The sequence below is a fragment of the Apium graveolens genome, chromosome 7, assembly GCF_009905375.1.
Source record: "Apium graveolens cultivar Ventura chromosome 7, ASM990537v1, whole genome shotgun sequence".
Taxonomy (NCBI): domain Eukaryota; kingdom Viridiplantae; phylum Streptophyta; class Magnoliopsida; order Apiales; family Apiaceae; genus Apium; species Apium graveolens.
Window position 1 is genome coordinate 46,208,721 of NC_133653.1, and position 21,136 is coordinate 46,229,856.

Consider the following 21,136-nt stretch of genomic DNA (forward strand, 5'->3'; position numbering starts at 1 on the left):
TACCAAAATAGGTTCTAGTTTCTCCTTATTCTTTTTCCAGGCTTCATCACAAAAGGACTCAATTCCTTGAACCTTGGTGATTTGAGTATGAACATCTCTGGATGTTTTCCATGCTTTAATCACCTCCTGTTCACGATCGAGCTGCTTCTTTAAAATTTCTTCCTTTTTCAAGGACTCAGTTAATTCCTCCTTAGCAATTCTACACTCAATTTTTAGTTTCTCAAACTCAACAAACTGAGACTCAAGCACATTATTCCTCTCACTCAAAAACAAGTTGTTTTCTTTGATTTTAGCATTTTCTTTAGTGAGGGACTTAAGTGTAACACGCAAATGATACAATTCTGTAGACATGTCATTTATTGCATCATTACACTCAGCTTTAGATAAATATGCAAGGTTTGTAGTAATTACCTGATTGCTTGAGGAACTTGTCTCTGTTTCATCAGACTTGGCCATAAGGGCTAGATTGACATAGCTGATCTCCTCATCTTCATCCAAACCATCAGCTGCCCAGTCATTCTCTTGTGTAATAAAAGCCCTTTCCTTCTGTTTGAGTAGATCAAAGTATTTTTGCTTATAATCCACAGACTCAAATCTCCTCTTACTGGAATCTGACTTTCTACACTCATTTGCAAAATGCCCTGCCAAGCCACATTTGAAACACTTGAATTTTGACTTATCCACCATGTTTCTATTTGGCTTGGCAGCTCCAAAGTTCTTCTTGAACTTGAGCTTGGAAAATCTTCTTGAAAGAAATGCTAGGTGCTCATCAATGTCCTCCATGTCATCTTGACTCAAAGAATCTTCACTTTCTGCAGCTAGCCCTTTACCCTTGCTTTCACAGGCCTTTGAAGTTGATTCCACAGCTTCCATCTTCACTTCCTTCTCCTTTTCCAGTTCAGCAACTAGTGCAATGGATCCTCCTTTCTTCTTTCCTCTCTCCATTCTTTCATCCTGCTCTATTTCAAGCTCATAGGTCTTCAGAATGCCATACAGTCTCTCCAAAGTAAACTCCTTATAATCTTGTGAGTTCCTCAATGAGACTGTCATTGGTTTCCATTCCTTTTGAAGAGATCTGAGAAATTTCAGATTGGAGTCTTTAGTCTCATAGACTCTTCCATGCAATTTAAGAGCATTTAGTAGCTTTTGGAATCTACTAAAAATGTCAGTGAGTGACTCACTTTCTTCATTGTGAAAATGCTCATATTGCTGAATCAGGAGCTGCATTTTATTTTCTCTTACTTGCTCAGTATCATCAAAGATTATCTGTATTGTGTCCCAAACTTCCTTGGCAGTCTTGCAGTTGATGATGTTATCAAACATATCTGCATCAACACCATTGAACAGAATGTTCATGGCCTTTTTATCTTTCCTGACTTGTTCAAGATCAGGATCAGACCATTCATGCCTTGGCTTTGGAACTGATGGTTCATTTCCTGTTACAGCTCTCATTGGAACATGAGGGCCTCTTTCTATGCAGTCCACATAGGCCTCATCTTGAGAAAGCATATGAAGATGCATCTTTACCTTCCAATGATGGTAATTATCTTTATCCAGAAAAGGAATCTTGACTCCAACATCTTTCTTGTTCATCTTGCTGAATTGTTTTGATCTTTAAACTCTTTGTAGATTAAGAGCTTGCTCTGATACCAATTGTTAGTCCCTTAACAATATAGCAAGAATTACAGAAGGGGGGTTGAATGGAATTCTTTACCTTTTTCTTGAAATAAAAATGTTCAACTCGATTATAGATATATCTGTTTTGATTAGCACAATACGGAATATAAACTTTAATGAATCAAAATAAGAGTAATTAAAAACAAGAGTCTTTAAAAACTTTCTGGTGGATTTAAACAATTCCACCAGAGATATATATTAATATATCGAGAGAACTCTGTGTGCAGAAATGCTCACAGCTGCTTTTACAAGATAGAACAACTAAGAACACAGGAAATGCTAAAGATAGTGCTTACACAGATTTCTCTGTGTTTATTTCTAAGCTCACTTAGTTTTCTTAGTTCTTTTATATTTGCTACTCTCTTGGTTTATATATATTACCAAGATTACAAAGTCAAAAGAACTGAATAAATATAAAATCTAACAGTCTTGATCTTTGCTGCTTTTCATCCTCTATGACCCAGTTAATAGGCTTCCACAGTGTTTGTATCCAATCTCGATGGCTGTGTGTCAGCTTTCACTGTTCAACTGATGTTTGAATCTTGATATTATCATCCGTCGACTTTCAGATCATCCGTCGATGACTTACTTGATCATCCGTCGACTGCTATTTTGAACATCCGTTGAAAGTCATTTGATCATCCGTCGAAGCTTTGATAGCATCCGTTAATAGCTATTTTGGCACTTGACTTCATTTCACTTATACAGAATTACAAGACATTGCTTATGTACAGTTAATCAACCTATTCTGCATATCTAGTTAAAGTCAACATGACTTATATGCTACTACAGATTTTATACAAATGTGCATACAACACTGTGCTACAAACTTATCATTATATAAGCTACTCACTCGATGGATAATAAATTACTCATCCGTCGGTACTCAAACTGAGTTATCCGTCGGGACTATAATTCTTATCCGTCGAGTGCTACATTATTTCACTAAGTAGAATCTACTTAGATGTTTTGTTTAGGTAATCATCAAGTGCACAACATATTCACAACAGAATTCAACTGCAGATTTGAGAGTGATTTCGTTAACCAAATCTTCCATGTGAGTAATTAAAACAATCCTCTTGATCTCTTCTTTCTATTCATACCATCAATTTTGTGTTTTGTTGCTTAGATTTTCAATTCGTATTTTAGGGTTCATGATTTGAAATTGGGGGTTTTTGATTCTGGGGTTCTGGGTTGAATTTTGTTTCTTGGTATAGTTTCATATACTTGTTTACAACTTATTTGTGCTATTTAATACATCAAAGTTATGTTTTAAGTGTTAGTTCTTAGTTTCAAAGTTTGTGGAATTTTAATTTAATTCATTTTTGAAATTTCAAGAAGCTGAGATTGTTTTGGATATAGGGGCTCCATTGTGGAAGTGAAAACCTTTATTTTGATATATTATTTGCAATTTTTCATGTACGAATTTGTTAGTTTGGTTTTTGGCCGAAAAATTGTTTGAGTTTGGCCGGAGAATCTGTTATAAGTATTGATAGGATTAGATAATGATACGGGTGAATTGCTGGTTTGATTTTGAATGATATGGAAGGTGGAATCGATTCAAATAAACCCCGTTTTGATGCCGAATCGAAATCACCGGAGTTTCGCCGGTTTTTACTTCGTTATTTCCGGAAAAGATGAAGGAGACATTGTGGGTTGCAGAGGATTCAATGATGATGTTGCAGAGAAGGAGTAGAATGAGTTCGTAGTTGGGAATGTCCTGAAATTGTTACATTTTGACCGTGTTTTCTGCTAGCCGAAAAGTTTCGTCGGCGCCGGTTTTTGGGCAGCCACGGCGGCTGTTCTTCGTCGACCCGTCGACCCGGTTGTTGACCCGAAAAGCAACCCGGTTTTGATCTTCCAAATCCCGAATCCAATTCCTGAATTATGTTTCTGGAATTTTAATTATTTATTTTATTTTATAGAATTCAAAAATCAGTCTTGTAAATTCTAAAAATCCATTAAAAATTAGTTTTAAATTCTGAAATTTTTTATTAATAATCTCTAAATTATTTTATTAATTTAGAAATTTGAAAATCATTATTTATTTAATAATTTAATTATTTATTTAATAATTTGATTATTTATTTATTATTTAATAATTAAGTAATTAATTAATAAATAGGATTAAAAATAATCGAATAATACGATTAATAATTCGATAATTAGTCGAATAATACGAGTTACTCGTATTTATAGGAGTAGTTGATCGATAATTTGAAGTATTATTCGAGCGATAGGTTATTTGTTTGAAGAGTGTCATAATAAGTATTCAGATCGACTATTTATTTGTAAATAATCGTTCTAATCGTATAATTGATAATAATTTGTGAATCATTGTAATAATTTGTAATTAATCCTAATAATTAAGGATTAATTATTTTAAAATACAATAATTTTTAAATAATTATTTAAAAATATAATTAAGAATTATTTAATTATAATTATTTATTTATAATTGATTTACAATTAATTAAATCTTGTTTAATTTGTAGTAATTAAACTGTTAGTTCGATTTAAGTGAAACGAAGACCCTTAGACTCAGAAAAATGAAACGATTCCATTAAAAATAATTATAAATAATAATTTCTTCCGAAAGCGAGTCGTCTTGTGGTAGTTAATTGTTTGTAGGCCCTATTAGGGGTATAATCGAGCCTTATAAATCCCGAAAATTATAAATCGAACCAAATAGTGTTTGTTAGTACAAGTATAAGTCTACTAGCGAACCTAAAAATAATTATGAGTCTAAAATCAATTATGTGCCTTATATGCTATGTGCTTTACGTGATGATGTGAACCCTATGTGCTATATAATTATATATATATATATATATATTTATATATGCGAGTCTGATAGAATTGATTGGGTAGACTATTAGGGATACGTGGTATGAATTCGAGATACGTATATGAAGTAAGTTATCTAAACGAATATCTTTCCATGATAGATTCGGTATCAACAAGGCGATTCAAGTAGGAGATGGAAGGCGGTGAGTCATACGAGGTTAATTACGCGCCAGACAAGTTTTTCCCCTATTCTAAGTTCAGAATAGTATACCCCACTTTCCAGATGAATTATACCTTGATAATTATTGCTCATATACACTGATACATAATTGTAATGAGGCCATAGTTGCCTGGATACCCTATATATTGGTTGGGTCTATACAGTTCGGTATAGATGTGCACTGTATCCTGACTGATCAGCAGGTTATAGTGCATACGTTAGTTCTTGTTTCCAGTCTTATTCATTTGGCACTCGCCAATAATGGCAAATTATTATTCTATACAGATACAAATGATTGTTCAAACCAGCAGATTACCGGTTCATTTATTCTTCTCTCTTTACACTATATATATTATTGCAGGCTTGTTGAGCAATTTTGGCTCACCCCCTTTTATTGTTATTCACATTGTTTTTCAGTTAAGGTAGAGAATGAAACCCATCAGAACCCGAGTAGTCAAGAAGCGAGTCAAGCAGCGGGATCCTCTTATACCAGGGGTGTTTGTCCCTATCCCAGAAGAGAGCTTTGAGTTGTCAGATCAGGTGTAGCAGGATAAGTAATAATTGTAGTTTGAATAAAAGTTATTTAGTTTAAAATGTGATTAGAATAATGTTTTGTAACAAAGAGAGTTCTTGAGATAGATTATTTAAAATGGTTTGTAATAAAGTTGTTTTATCGTTCTTGTTTTCAATCCCTAACCTTGAAAAGATCCTGAGTAGTAGTAGTTCAGGGTAATTATTTTATTTATATTATGCTTGTACAGGTTTAGTGAGTAGTTAGTATTAATAATGTCCCAAATTTATACCCCGGATTTGGAGGGTGTTACATTTCTATACTTAGCAAATCTTGTCTGAGCAAAAATGATAAATATGCGATTGACGTGGTAAAGCATTTGTGGAGAAAACTAAGACAAAATAGGGCACCCCTTAAAGGTAGAGGCGCCTTAACAAATTTTAACCTTGAAAAAATTCTATGCAAGAATGGTAAAAAAAGATTACTTTTTGGCCATATATTTATCATCTATGATGTTAGTACGCGCCTTAAAAAAGGGTTTTAAAATTTATAAGGCGCGCCATAACCATTAAGGCGTACCATTCATTTGGTACTTAAAAACTTTTTATAGAAAGTTTACCTTATATACCTATTAAATGAAATGAAATTGGGTAAAACCGTATAATAGTCATAATGCAAAGTAAAAAGTAGCAAATGATTAAGTCATACACCTTTGCACAACATCAAAAGAGGGCTGGAACCTCAATGTATTTAGAAAGTCAAGATTAATTGAAAAAGATTAAGAATGAAGCTTAGGGCGCGCCCTCAGCATTCTCAGTTGGAGGAACGGATTGGAGAGGAGTTGTTGGATGAAATTTGGGCGCGTCTTTATAAGCCTCGTCAGAAGGCGCGCCTTTAGCTTCTTCTTCAAGACCAAGCTCCACATCATATTCTCTTTTGAACTCCATCATCTCTGCAATAATCTCTTCGCCAAACTTCTCGAAAGAGGACTCTGGGTCATTTGCTATGAACCCCACTATGTAGAAGTAAAAGCGACGGGTGAAGGCTTCATCAGTAACCTCCCTCTTTTCATCTGGCCATCCATCCCTCTACTGTCCCTCGAGGTATTCGATCCTAAGATTCGCTTCTCCCAACTCAGTGTGAAGAGAGGTAGCTTTCTTGTTGGAAATCTCGAGTTGAGAAGTTAAGTTGGCCACCTCATCCTTAAGAAAAGAGATTTCAGATTCCTTGGCCTTGATGTCCTTGGAATGGAGAAAGTCTTTATCTTTGAGAGTGTTCTACAAGATGTTATTGACACCCTGCAACCTCTCTAGGCGCACCTTCTCTTCTAAAAGTTTATCCACCAGCTGATTAGAATGGATGAATATCTGGCAGGAAGCCTTAATAGAAGTCCTGGTGGCATCCTCCAAGCTCATGGCTCGCCATTGCACCACCTCCTCATCTGTGACATGAAGAGAACCCAAAGGACCAAGGCAGTTCAAAGAAGTAGAAGATCCAGAAGGCGCGCCATCTGTCCTTGGTCACTTGGGTGCGCCCTGTTTTTCAGTCAGGTCAATGATTGGCCTTTTTGGGATGGGGATAGGTTCAGGATCTGGAACTGGAGTAAGGATGGATGTTTGGGCCTTGGCAGCATCTTTCTTTGTCTTGGCCTTAGGTTTATTGCCAGTACATGATCCGAATGACTTGGGGATCTTAGGAGGAGCCATTTCTGCACAATAAACATTTGGAAAGATATTAGAAGTAACAAAGTTGAGGCAAGCCTGATAATAAGGGCACGCCCTATGTATGCAAATATAACATGATGAATGTGCATTAAATAAATATTTGACAGGTATGCAAAAATACAGTAATAAACAAGTAAAGGTGCATATGGTTCAATAAAATTCTAAGCAGGGCATAATAACAAGGAGTGACAGGCAAATAACATGTGCAAAACAACATGAAAAATGGGGTAGATGAAAGTATGGTGTACAATATTAGAATAAAAAGTGTTTAAGCTAAGAAAAGATAATGAAGGCACGCCCTATGACTTTAGGGCGCATCCTCATAAATACTTAGGCTATCCAAACCTAGGGGTTCATTTGGTATAGTACTATCTTCGCACTCCTCTTCGTCTTTTTCTTCGTCACTATCAATCTATATGGTATGATTTATGAGGCCGCCCTTACTAAACTCCATATACTTACATTTGGTGCCAATACAATCAGAAAAGATCACAACTCTCATTAAGTTGGATCTAGTAACCAATGTATTCAGGTTCCATCTGTCCACAATGATTTTGAATATTGTATCGGCACGCTCTTTGAGCGCGCCCTCAAGTTCGCGCACAGAAGGTTTATATGTTATAATAGACAGGAAGAGTATAAGAGAATAGATCGAAAGACAAAAAATAATAGAGGTGAAGGCGTGCCCTTATTTGGTTCCCTATTAAACTGAATCCTGATTCTGGGCACGTCATACAAATAGAAAAAGTTCTCTTTCCGCCCCTTCTCATGGATGACTTTTCCTGAGGAGAAGCCCTTCTTATTTTGCTGTTTGTCCACGACCAAATAGAAATACCCATGGTCATATTTTATGAGACTAACAAAATGACTTACCTCATCCATAGTGGGAGCTAGGAATCCCATGTCCATCTACAAGATGTACAGAGCAAGAACATACTTGTAGCTGTTGGGGGACAATTGGAGCGGCGCCAAGTCATACATCTCAATCACATCCCTCAAGAAGGGATGGAGAGGCGCGCCCACTCCCAAGGATACCAGTTTCGGGCTTGTAACCATCCTAGGGATCCTGAAGTTTCTACCATAGTTAAAGATGTGTGGGCGCATCATACGCAGAGGGCGCGCCCATATACCTTTCATATCATAGAATTCCATCAACAACTCCAATTGCTCATCTGAACAGGATGAGAGTAGCTCAACACAGAATAATTTGCCTTGTTTTTTTCTAAAACGCTTTTTCACCATCTCAGTGCAAGGTTCATACTTGCTCCAATAAAAATCTAATTCACTATCAGAAACCTCCCAGTGTTCGAAGGGGACAGGTGAAGGTTCAGGAGAAGTTGAGAATTGGTAGGTATCTTCATCAAAGAAATATTCTTCTATTTTAAGTTCAGGAGAACCTGTGTCAGGCGTGCCCTGTGAGTTGGGGGAAGCGGGGGCGCCTTGAGATTATGGGGAAGATAGGCTTGGGGAGATCTACTTATAAGAAACCTAGGATGGGCCTGCACCAACATTAAGTCCAATATCAGTGCTTCTATACCTATCTGCATTCAGTTCATCGAGCCAATCATCTAGATCTATGTCCACAGGAGCTGGTGACCTTTTTTTCGGATTAATTTTTGTTTTCCTTTTCGTTGAGCCAAAGGAAGATTATCTAGAGAGTCGCTTGGTGATTCTGCCATGAAATTTCTTTCTTTGGATTCTTGAATAAGGCGCGCTTCTTGTCTTAAACATTCAGGAGTTATATGAGTGTCTAGAAAGTTTGGGCTGAAAGAGATAGTTGCGGGAGAATATATCTTAAGCCTTGTGCAAAAATCTTTAAAGGGATGAAAAGGAGAGGATGCGCCCTCGTCTGCCAGCTGTACAAAACAAATAAAAGAATTTTTCTAAGGGCGCGTCTATTGAAGAAATAAGATAGGATAAGAATCGAAAAGAGATAAGGTGCGCCTTAAAAAGAGAAGATATATCTAAGTTCAAAATGTAAAAGGGTGACAATTACGAGCAATATTTAAAAAGAGATGGTGTGTCCCAGGTTGTTGGCGTGCCTTAAATAATTATGTGGTGTGATAGGATTGTTGCTAGTAAATAAAATAGGTGGCACGCCTAAAGATTTAAATAATCATCATTAATTTAACGAATATATCAAAAGTAAAAACATGGCGCGCCCTAAGATTGTCTATGACTGTTTGTCTTGTAAGGTGCGCACCCTATGTCTTATCAGGAGAAAGCTATTCTAAGATGACTGTTGCAATTCCATAAACACAAAATTTGAATTTGAAAATCTAAAATTGTGGATCTAAATTGATATATATGCAATACATACACATATATACACAATAATTGTGAAGAACATAAAGGAATACAAGAAATAAGTCGAATAGGTTCTATAGCATGCATAGTGAAATACACTTATTATACTCGGGAAAATTAAAAAGGAAGTTGAGAATCATGTACCTTTGTGTTTGATGAAAGGATTGGCCAGATAAAATTGAGGAAATGATGAAGAAAAGGTTGATTCCGAGCAACCTTGGTTCTTGCCGGCGACGGTGATTTTAGAGAGAAAGAAAGTAAAGATGAATAGGGTAAAAGTAAAAAGTAAAATAATGAAAAGATACTTGTATTTGTAGCTGTAATAAATGTGGGACAGTTGTCAATCATATCAAATCAAATCAATCACATCGATCATGATTCCCTAGAAAGGAGGGGAACCATTTTTGGACCGTTTGGTATTCAAAGGACGCGCCCTCTTGAAAGCGCGCCCTCTCTGATAATATTTAAATTTTAAATAAAGACTAGATAAGGCGCCATGTTGTTGATGCGCCCTATAAGATAATATTGATAAATACACAAGTTTATACAATTTTTGATGAAAGATGAGTAAAAATTCCAATCTCATTTTCAATAGCATGCGGAATTTGGGGGTAGTTATTATGCCCAAAAATTGGTATAAACATTATTCAGATTAAGATCAAATAAAGTGGTCACAATTGAGATTTGGATGCCAAAAATTAAGGAAAAGATAAGGCAAGTTTCCTTTATGGAAGAAGAGTAGGCGCGCCCTATGAATAGGGGAGGACGCGTCCTGTATTACAAAGATTCAATGGAAAAATACATCTGTGGGTACTAAGGGCACGCCCTTACCAGATGAGGAAGGCGCGCCTTGTTGATTGGAAGGGAGATTTTGGATAATCCCCTAAGGATTGACCCCTTACCTATGGGAGGTCTTAGGGCGCGCCCTAAGCAAGAAAAGGAGGCTTAGATGGGATTTTAGCATGGTTCCTTGGAAAGATTCTTTGAAAAATTCAAGAAGAATGGAGATTATTATCACTAACCTATTTGTTGCAGGTACTCTATTAAAGAACTTCTTCCTGTAATGCAACCACAAGAAGGCGGTGTTCGTGGTCAGAGACCTCCAAGGATATGCCTGGACGGAAGGCCTCCTCCATTTGTCAATGAGTGTCCTCACTGGGGATGTGGGGTAAATTCTGGTGTGTGCTTTGGGAGCTCTATTTCTGTAGTCAACGGGTGTCCTCGTTGGGAGCTTTAGAGTATACTGCACTTTGCACCCAAAAGCTTGGCATCACTTGTCCTGCAATCTGGTATGGGTTCCTTATCCGGATGAGAAGGATACGTCCAATATTTGGGGTGAACCACGGCTATACCTGTGTCCACGGATTAGAGAAACTGCTGGTAGCGGAGGGTTATCCTTGGCGAGGGAGATGCTTTATCAGTGAAGTCTCGAAGCCATGGACGAACCTTGGATCTTTGTGGTTGGGGCCTCATCGGCGGGCATTCCTAAAGCTAGTAGAAGTTGATTTTCAGTGGGTTTCCTACTGGGCCTCGGGACAAGAGATCTAAGCCCATTAGGTTTCTTGTTCCCCAAGAACTATGTTGGCTTGATTCCCTATAAATAAGGATACATAAAGAAATTGTAAGGGGTCAGAAGTAAGAGCGCAAAGGAGCCACCACTAACCCTAAGCAATCTCAGCCACCAATAATCATAAACAACAAACACTATTCATCAAATCCAACAAAAACTGTTCACATTTTCTGACGAAGAACTACCTTCGCAGATCTTGTTTCCGGCTACGAACCTCGAACTTTGTTGCTACCAAATTCCTCCGTCAACAAATTGGCTCTAGCAGGAGGGGCTAATTAAGATCTGCATCTGGGAGGAAATATGTCTCAATATCATGATGGAATTTTTTATGATGTAAGTTCTGAAGAGGAGTCTGATCATGCCTATGATCTCCATGAGCCTTATGTTCCGCCTATGACTGATCGCCCCACTGCAGATGTTGGGGGTAAACCGCCTGCACTGATCAGTAACACTGATTTGCTGGAACAACTAAATCGCATGGAAGATGCTCTAAACGGGTTCGACTCAAGGCTAAGCACCGTGGAGCGACGCAAAACCAGAAGGGGCCTTCGCCATAATCATACTGCACACACCCTGTAAAGCTTCCATGACTGAGAAAGATGCTTTGGTCGGTCGCGGTCGAACTGAAGGCGGGCATATACCAATAATCCCGCGACGTCTGAATTACTCCAACGATGTAACCCCAATCATTGAACTTGTTGATAAAGACACTGATGGTCGAGAGGTACCGCAGACAGATAACTGGGTAATCACTCACCCACACTGGTTCAGGCGTAGTCTTGAGGAACATCGATAAGCGGTATCCATGCCCAACAATGAGCAACGAGGCTTCACTGCTTTGAAGGATCGCTTGGGGATCCGTTTGGGTGATGATGATATAAGGATGTTACCATTGGAATGGCAGAAAGAGGCCGATCACGGAGACGTAATGCCCCGTGGTACAATGCGTATGCCCCTGAATTCCCATGAGAATCAGGAGCGACACCGCGATCAAGAGAGAGCTCCTACTCACGGATCGGTGGACCGGTATGGTCGAGGGTACGGAACAATCTAATACATATTATCGTGATAATGTTAGAATCTAACATTATCGCGATCAGAAAGCTCTTCTTTCTGCATTATGTTTATTTAAATTTATTTTAAGTCTGGATTTTAGTATCTAACGGAGTACTTTTGTTTATTTAACGTTCCAGGCTGTTCTCTGGGGTTGATGACATATACTGTTCTTTCTTGGGGGGTTTGAACAACTTGAGCAGTCTTAATAAGCAGTGTGGACTATCTTAATGTGGGAACGAGGCCATGTTTGTGATCGAGGCTTACAGGACCCTACGAGACAGGGGTCCGTTCCCTGCCCATCAGGTTCTTAAGGGTCTTGAGGGGATTTTTGGATTTGTGCTATATGATACCAATGCTAAAACTGTGTTTATTTCATTGAGGGATGATGGAGGAGTCAAGCTCTTCTGGGGCATAGCTTTTGATGGTTCTGTCATAATTTTTGATAATCAGGACCTCATTAAAGCCCGTTGTGCTAAATCTTTCGCTCCCTTCCCCACATGTATGTATCATAAGTTTGTATTTTTATTTTTCTATCTATCTTTGCAAAATCACTTATTTGAATTGTTGGCTTAGGGTGCATGTATCATAGTGATGGAGGATTAATGAGTTTTGAGCATCCGACAAACAAACTGAAGGCAATGCCAAGGGTAGATAGTGATGAGTACATGTGTGGATCAAACTTTAAAGTTGATTTTTACTCCAAGACCAAAGCCATACAAAGAGTTGGCACTGAAGCCAATTGGTTAGCTGTTGGGGGACAAGAGGCCTAGCACATGGAGAACCCCCATATTATCATCTCTATTGCATTCTGTTCTTTCAATTATTTTTCTTTAATAATTCGGCTTAATGACCTTTTGACCCCTAAAGTATGTACCGTTATATCTATCAGCCCCAAAAATAGTCATACCTTTTAACCCCTATAGTATAGGTATCGTTTCTTTTAGCCCTTTTCGGAGATAAAATGACATATCGCCCAATATTGGAGAGTAAAAATGTCTTTTACTAAGGAAAAAAGTTAAAAAGTATGAAGACCGATACTACAGGGGTCAAAAAGTATGACTTATACATTTCATACTATTCTTAATATAATTCTTTTAACCTTTTTTTAATTTATACCTATCGGGACATGGCCACCAGAACTCCATGTTCTTCCAAATTTTGTACAAAGAAGGTAACTACTCCCTCCATTTCAAATTAACTGTCCTCTTTTAAAGAAAAATTTATTTCAAAATAGTTGTACACTTACACTTTCAATGTCACTATTTAAATTATAAAATTTATTTTATATTTTTATGATGAATTCTACACCACACACAATTATTGAATTACTAGTTTCTATTTTCAATGCTAACTCTTTATCATAAATAATGGTGTAGTTAATGTAGTAAAAAAAGATGGTAACTTTAGCATTGGACTTGCTATTAGACCTTCCTCTACAAGGGAGTATCCCCATATTTGATGCAAGATGGTACATAAATCCGTATCAAAAAAGCTCTGACATGATCCCATCAGTTTTGTTTTGCAAAGTTGGACTTCAACGTTAGGCAAGCCTTGTACCAAGAAGAACTTAAGGATTTTTCGAGGTATATAGTAATTTCTCACACACACAAACACACATTTGAGTTAATTGAGCTTTGAAGCAAAAGTAAAACCATCTTTATGAAATGATACTTTTCAACATATGTAATCCCAGTTTAATGCTATCTTTTGTTAAATAGGAGATTAATGATGCTTAATCAGTTTTCAGTATTTTGTTATGTTGGAGGTGGAGTAGATTAGACATTGGAGAGAAACTTCTATTTTCCAGAGATAGGTTGGTGGCATCTTTATTTTGGAGTTTGGGAACTTGAGGTGAGCCTCATTACAAATATTGTAGAGAAGTTTTAACTAAAATATTAGAGCTTATCGGTGTATGCGATGATGTTTATGATATCTATGGTACATTGGATGAAGTGGAACTATTTACTGATGGTGTCCAGAGGTTTGAGCCTCTTAATCTTTTCCTTTTTTATAATCTATACCTATCGGTCCGGACATGGCCACTAGATTTCCATGTTCTTCCAAATTTTGTAGAAAGAAGGTAACTATTATAATTCTAATCATTTGCTTTAGGTGGGATATAAATGCAATGAAAGGCCTTCCAGACTACATGAAGTTGTGTTTCCTGTCATTATACAACTTTGTCAACGGAACTTTGAACAACATCCTCAAGAACATCAATACCACACCAAAGAAAATGGGTAACGTTTTCCCCATAATTTTTCTCAATTGCTTACAAAAGCCACTCTTGAATATTTTTTAGATTGTCAAGCATTCCCTAAAATTGTTAATAGGGTTAACTATAATGTGCAACCCTTTGGTTTGGTCCATTGTCAGTTTGTTATCTACAATTTTCATATTTAGACTTCGCACTCGGGACATATTAGTGCGCTGCATATTACACCCAGTTGACCAACTTCCGTTAAAATTCAACGTTATCTCCTTAACGGCAGGGTTATATTTGTCTTTTTGCAATGCTTTGTAAACGAATAGTCATCCATTATACTCTCCCGGTTTATTTCACTATTATTCCTTAATATAACAAACAGCCCCTAAATTACCATGGCGATTGAAACCAAAACAAAGTAAAACCCTAAATCTGTAAATTAGCTTAGTTTTTCTCTATTAATCTGAGAGCAATGAGAGGCCGATTAAGATATGTTTTCAATGCTGATCATGTAACTCTTCAAAAATCGACGAAGGAAGCCGGTTGTAGTGATGAAAGTCCTGTTCTTGTCGATTATGCTCTTCCCGATGGGAAAGAGGTCCCTAACTACAAAGGTCAATATCTTTCTCTATGTTGTTCTTGTTTAAACCTTGCATGTGTATGTCTACGTAGTTATACAAGTGATTTAATCAATTTGTTACATGCGATATATCCCAAACCAAAGTAAAACCTTATTTATCTGTTGTGTGATAATTTGCCTGTTGTGTGATAATTCTTTTTATGTTTATGTATTGTAAATTGTTGGAAGAAGTTGTGTTAAATTTTGCAGTGTATAGTCCTTACTTCTCAATTAAACTTCGATATGGTGGAAAATTTAACTATGACTTCACCATATTTTGATATGTGTTCTGTGAAAAAATTAGATTAACTGAAATAGAAGCCATGTATTGTGAAATTGGATTGAATAGTTTAGACATGGATTTCTGGTACACTTATGATGAGTTGGATGTGTCAGTTGATGGTATAATTCCTCTTGAGACTAATAAAGACCTGGAACATGTAATTCAACTGGTGGAGTCTAATTACAATTTCGTAAGGTTTTATGCAACCCCTTATGGTCCATGCTCTGGAAGATGAAAATATGATGGATTTCTCCTTCACTCAAATGGTTGTTGATGATAGAATTAAAAGGGTAGAAGACATCAGAGTTGAAGTAGGGGGAATTTGAATGAATTACTAGAAGATGCTTTAAATTATATAGAAGATGAGGTTAAAGATATAGATGCTTCCAGCTTTCATGGAGACATCTCCAATTTGGACTCAAGTGATGCTGCTTGTCCCAACCCTAAAAAGAGAGTGAAGAGAGTGCCACCACCAAATCCCCCTTACAGGACAAGAAGAAGAGGAAGATACTCTATGTTGAGGGGTTTGTTTAAGAACATAGAAGATACACCTGTGATAATTGATGAAGATAATGGTGATAAAAATCCAGGGAAGAAAAAGGTTGAGAGAGGGAAGGGCAAAAAAATTGTTGATCATGAGAGTCCAGTGAAAAAGGCATAATGACAAGCAGAAAACATGGGTGGATCTGGTTACTGATATGGTTCAAAATGAAGAACAAGGTAAGGAGGAGTTGCATCCAACAGATGAAGACCTGTTTGAGTCTATTATTCATGAGAGTCAGAATCCAATAGAAAAAGAGCAAGGTTATTTTCAAGATGATGGTGGTAAGGATGAATATGAAGGTGATGGAGGTGAGGGTGTAACCAATGAAGGTGAGGCGTTCTCAGTGAAGGTGATGGAGTTGTAAATGAAGATGGAGATGAAAACTATGAGAGTGAATCTGAGGAAAGTGAGTATGATAGTAGTGAGGAAAGGATGACCATTTCATCATGTGATGAGCAAGACATAAAGTATCCAAAATTTAATGAATTGACTGACATGGAAGATCCTAAGTTTGAGTTAGGGATGTTGTTTAGTATTGAAAAGATTTTTAGGGAGGCTGTGAGAAAGCATGCAATTGCACACCAGAAAGGAATTAGATTTGAAGAAAAACCTTTCTGACAAAATAAAGTGGGTATGTGTATATGGGTGCCAATGGAAGTATTATGGTATTAAACAACAAAGATCTACTAATATCCAGATTAGGACTTTGCACAATAAGAAGACATGTAACCCTACTTGGGTTTAGAAGTAGGTCAATATTACTTGGATAACAAGAGATTATGAAAATGAAGTGAGGATGAACCCTACTTGGCTAACAGCAGCATTTCATGCTAAGGAGGTTAATGACTTACAATGCTACATTTCAGAGACTATAGCTTATAGAGGTTTGAGAAAAGCAAAAGAAGCAATAATTGGAAAACATGAAGATGAATTCAAAAAGTTATATCACTATACTAATGAGGTGAAGAAGGTCATGCCAACTTCCACTGTCAAGTTGATGACAGAAGCAGCAGAAACGGGTGTTGATGGCAATAGATTTTTAAGACTGTATATGTGTTTGGGGCCTTTAAAAGAAGGTTTTCATCATGGGTGTAGACCTTTGATTGGTCTAGATGGGTGTCACCTAACGGATCCCTTTTGAGGCATAATACTTACGGCAGTAGGAACAAATCCAAATGAAGGGATGTATCCCATTGCCCGGGCACAAGTTGAAGCAGAGAATACATCAAGTTGGAATTGGTTCTTAAGGCTGTTGAAGGCAGATTTGATGATAGAAAATACCGGAACTTACACTTTCATCTCAGATAGGCAAAAGGTACAACTAACTTTGTTTATGTCTGTCTTATTTTTCTTTTATGTGTTCAATTCTTTACACAATAATCTGTTAAATTATAGGGTCTTGTAAATGCTCTTGAAAGGCATTTCCCAGAATCTGAGCATAGATTCTGTGTAATGCACTTATACAACAACACGAAGAGTTTATGCAAGGGACTTGGTATTTCAAAGACAATGTGGTTAGCAGCAAGGTCAACCATAGATTAATTCTTCAACATGAACATGGAATCCATCAAAAAGGTTAATTACTACCTCTCTATTTAGATCATTATCCCAGTTATACTTAGAATTTTTTCTAATTTTTTACCTAATAATGGAAGATGAGCAAGACCTGTTTTGATTGGTTAGAAGCCAAGCCTAGGTCCCAATGGCCTAGGTCTGGTTTTAGAGATGTTTGCAAATCAGATGTCTTTGTCAACAACAATTGTGAGAGTTTCAAAAATGCAATCAAGAAATACATAGATAATGGGTTTTTTACAATGTTCAAGAATATCCACAAGACATGTATGCAGAGGATACAACAAAGGAAAGCATCCGTGGAGAAGAAGAATACCAAGTTTTGTACCAAGGCCTTAAAGAAGATAAATTTATAAGTTTCACCTCATTTAATTTGTAAGTCAGTTTCTTAATAATTTTCTTTGCTAAATGCTATTATTTTTCCTTAACAATGTTGTATAACATATAATATTGTCACTTAGGGCAATTAAACTGGCTGTTAAAGCAAGTCCATTTTAGAATGGTGGAGATAAGTATCATGTTACCATGTCAGCAGGAGGGCATGAGGTAGTGGTAGATTTGAAGGAGAGAAGTTGTGCTTGTAGGAAATGGCAATTGAATGGAATACCTTGCTTCCATGCCGTGGCCTGCATACATTTTTAAAAATTGGACCCTAAGAATTTTATTCATCCATGCTATAGCAAGGAGATATGCATGCATGTTTATAACCACATTTTGGAGCCAATAAGTGGTGAGCCTTATTGGGAAGTAACTGAAGCTGAGGAACCATTGCCTCAATTAAAGAGAACAGCACCTGGTAGGCCAAAAATGGTTAGGGAGAAAAAAATGATGCTCCTCCAACTAGAGAAAATAATTCAACTATGCTTAAAAGATAAGGAACAAGTGTAAGATTCTCATACTATGGCCAGTGGGAGCACAATGTGAGAAGTTGTCCAAGAAAGGTGTGATTTCATAATTTGACATTTATCATTCATAAGGTGTTCATATTTGAAATGGTTGTAATAATAGATTGTGTGATATTTGCTTTGCATAAAGCTGAAGAAGAGCATGGTGAAGAAGCACTAAAGTAGCAACCTACAATTCCAAGGTGTTTATATTGCAAACACGAAGGCCACAACTTAAGGTCTTGCACCTCTAGGGTGAGTGAACTCTACATTTTGCTCCTTCAACTTGAGTTTAATTTTTTTTTGTAACTTTTGTCAATGTATGTGTAGAAATTTGACCTTAAAACCAAGACCAAAGAAAATAATGCAGAAGATCAAAGAGTGTTCAAGGAGAAATAGTCAATTCTTCATAAAGCTCTGGACATGTCTGTTAAAGCATCTGCACCTAGAAGGCTTTATGACAATACCAAGAATACCAACTCTCTAAGTCATGGAGGAATTGTGAGGCCCTTTAAACCATCAGCACAGGCAGCACCATCAGGGGTGGAATGTGTGGACAGAGATGGTGATCAATTTACAACACTAAAACAGCTGCAATCTGTACTAATGAAGAAGAAAAGTATGTTGGGAAAAAGGAAGAACATAGCTACTTAAGTGACTTGCTGCTAGACATTTACAACATAATATTCGTGTGTGCCAAACTATTTTTGTGAATTTATGGTGAATTCCTCTGGGAACATTAATATAATGTTGTGATATCTTATTTTGTGGTAAACTTCTTTTGGTAATGATGCTTAAGTTTATGACAATTTGGAACTAAGTTTATGATAATTTGGGACTTATTTTGTTTGTTATGTCTTGGTTTGCTAAGTTAAAGTACAACTTTCAAATGACAACATCAAATGCATAAACATCCAACAACAATGTAGCAACCCCATTTTATAACAATCTAGAAAATACAGATACAGTTAATGCAATAACATCCAACTAAACTAAATTAAACTAAACTAAATGCAACATCCACCAACTATACTAAATGCAACAACTAAAGAAAACCGGTGATTACAAATGAATTATTACACCTATTCAACAACTTATGTCATGCAAATCCAGTTGAGTAAGATTGTCATCCATGTCACAACCAACAAAGTTAGTGTTACGTTACTACTTGATTTTTCATCTTGAATCATTCTTTGCCCGTCAACTTCATTTAAACAAGCCGCACTCCTCCTAACTTCAGCTTCACTTAATCCTGTGTAAAAGCCCAGGAATGATGATTCTTGAGCGCTCACACAACGGTGCATCCAACCACCGAAAATGACGACATCGGTCGCACGATATAAAACGTCGACCGGCATTTAAGTTCGTCCAAGCACTTTTGACAATAAGCCAAACTCCACATACACACCTTTTACTCACTTTTATTCAACAAATTGGTTCCATGGGCATATACATATAACATACAACTTAACTTATATAAGCACGGAGAAGGAGGATATGACCGTTGGGCACTTTACAAATTTTAAGGACAATTTAACCCTTCCTGACATCCAAACTAACGGCACAATATAACGGAACACTGACGGAAGGGTGCAATATGCAGCGCACTAATATGTCACGGGTGTGAAGTGCAAATATGCAAACTATAGGTACCAAACTGACAATGGACCAAACCAAAGGGTTCCACATTACAATTAACCCTTGTTAATATTATGTTGTAGTTCAATGGTTTATTCAAGTATCACTTAACGGAGCCCTGTGGTATCACAGGGGATACCAACCAACACAGGAGGAGTACTTGAACAATGGATTACTGTTGATAGCAGGTTCAATTAGAGAACTTTACTCCTATATCTGTACATCAAATCCGATCAAGAAAGAAGAAATAGAATTTATAGAGGACCTTCTTGATATTGTACGCCTGGCATATGAAATTCTTCGATTAACTGATGATTATGGGACCTCATCGGTAGTGAAAATGATTACCAGCAATTTAATCTGTTTGCTATAAATATTTCATTCAATTGGTTGCAGGCTGAGTTAAAGAGAGGAGATGTTCCATCATCAATACAGTGTTACTTGTCTGTACTGGAGTTTCTGAAGAAGTTTCACGTGAGCACATGATGAATTTGATGAGGAAGAAATGGGCACAAATAAATAAACTTGGATTTTTGGAGGGTGATGAATCTTTGTCTTGGAAATTTGTTGATATAATATTGAATCTTATCAGGGTAGTACATTGGCTGTATAATGATGGAAATGATGGCTATGGTGCTGAAGATATTGTAGCCAAACCTACATTAACCGATATCACCCTGCTGGTACAATAACCATCTACTAATAATTTTGCTTATGGTAAAATACAAGATAGGGTTGTAAATAGCATGGCAAAACATACTCTAAACGGAACTAGCTAGTTAGATAAAGTACCCGTAATAGGAGGACACCATTTGAAATTGCTCCTAGGCATTTGAAGCAGAGCACAGATCTAAACACTTGTAAAGTGATAATTTATTGAACAATAAGCTTGGATCAACATCACAAGTCACAACTGATGGCTACTATAGATCTTACTCTCTTTATTTCACAAGAAATACATTTTACATAATTCAATTCATTTCAAATGTAAATTGTAATAATGTTTGGAAAGTATAAGAATTTCTAATCCTGGATTTTGAATTCTGACATTGTTTGGCAACAATAAGAGTTTCATTTGAAAATTCAATTTAAAATTCAACAGAATTCATTACAAAACAATCTTAAAACATAATACAAGATATAGAGATACAACTGAAAAGCATGCCAATATACAACAAATCGTTAATAAGCAATAAAATGGAGCTAAGCGATTTACGATCATCTGATTTTAGGCATGTCAAAATCATCAACTTTACCATTCATAAATCTCTTGAAGCTTCATACAATAAGCAGAAGTACATATATTAATGCACGCTTATTTTGATATGCAGAAGTGTGCAGAACTCCCTGTCCAAGAAATTCACGGGAGTAAAAACATTAAATGAGCAACTCGAAATCAGTATAATATTCACTGAACATACAAATCATAATATTTGCATAAGTATTTAATCAATATGAAAATACTTGTACTACAGAAAACAAAGCACTGATTCTACAAGCATTCTTATTAGATTAGATGGACATCTACAATGATGACC

General features: G+C 36.7%; 2 pseudogenes; both read left to right on the forward strand.

The window, feature by feature from the left end:
* The first annotated feature begins 11,601 nt into the window (after nt 1–11,601).
* On the forward strand, nt 11,602–12,622 carry LOC141673570 (uncharacterized; annotated as a pseudogene).
* A 624-nt stretch (nt 12,623–13,246) lies between these two features.
* Nucleotides 13,247–20,983, forward strand: LOC141673571 ((R)-limonene synthase 1, chloroplastic-like; annotated as a pseudogene).
* Nucleotides 20,984–21,136: the final 153 nt, after the last annotated feature.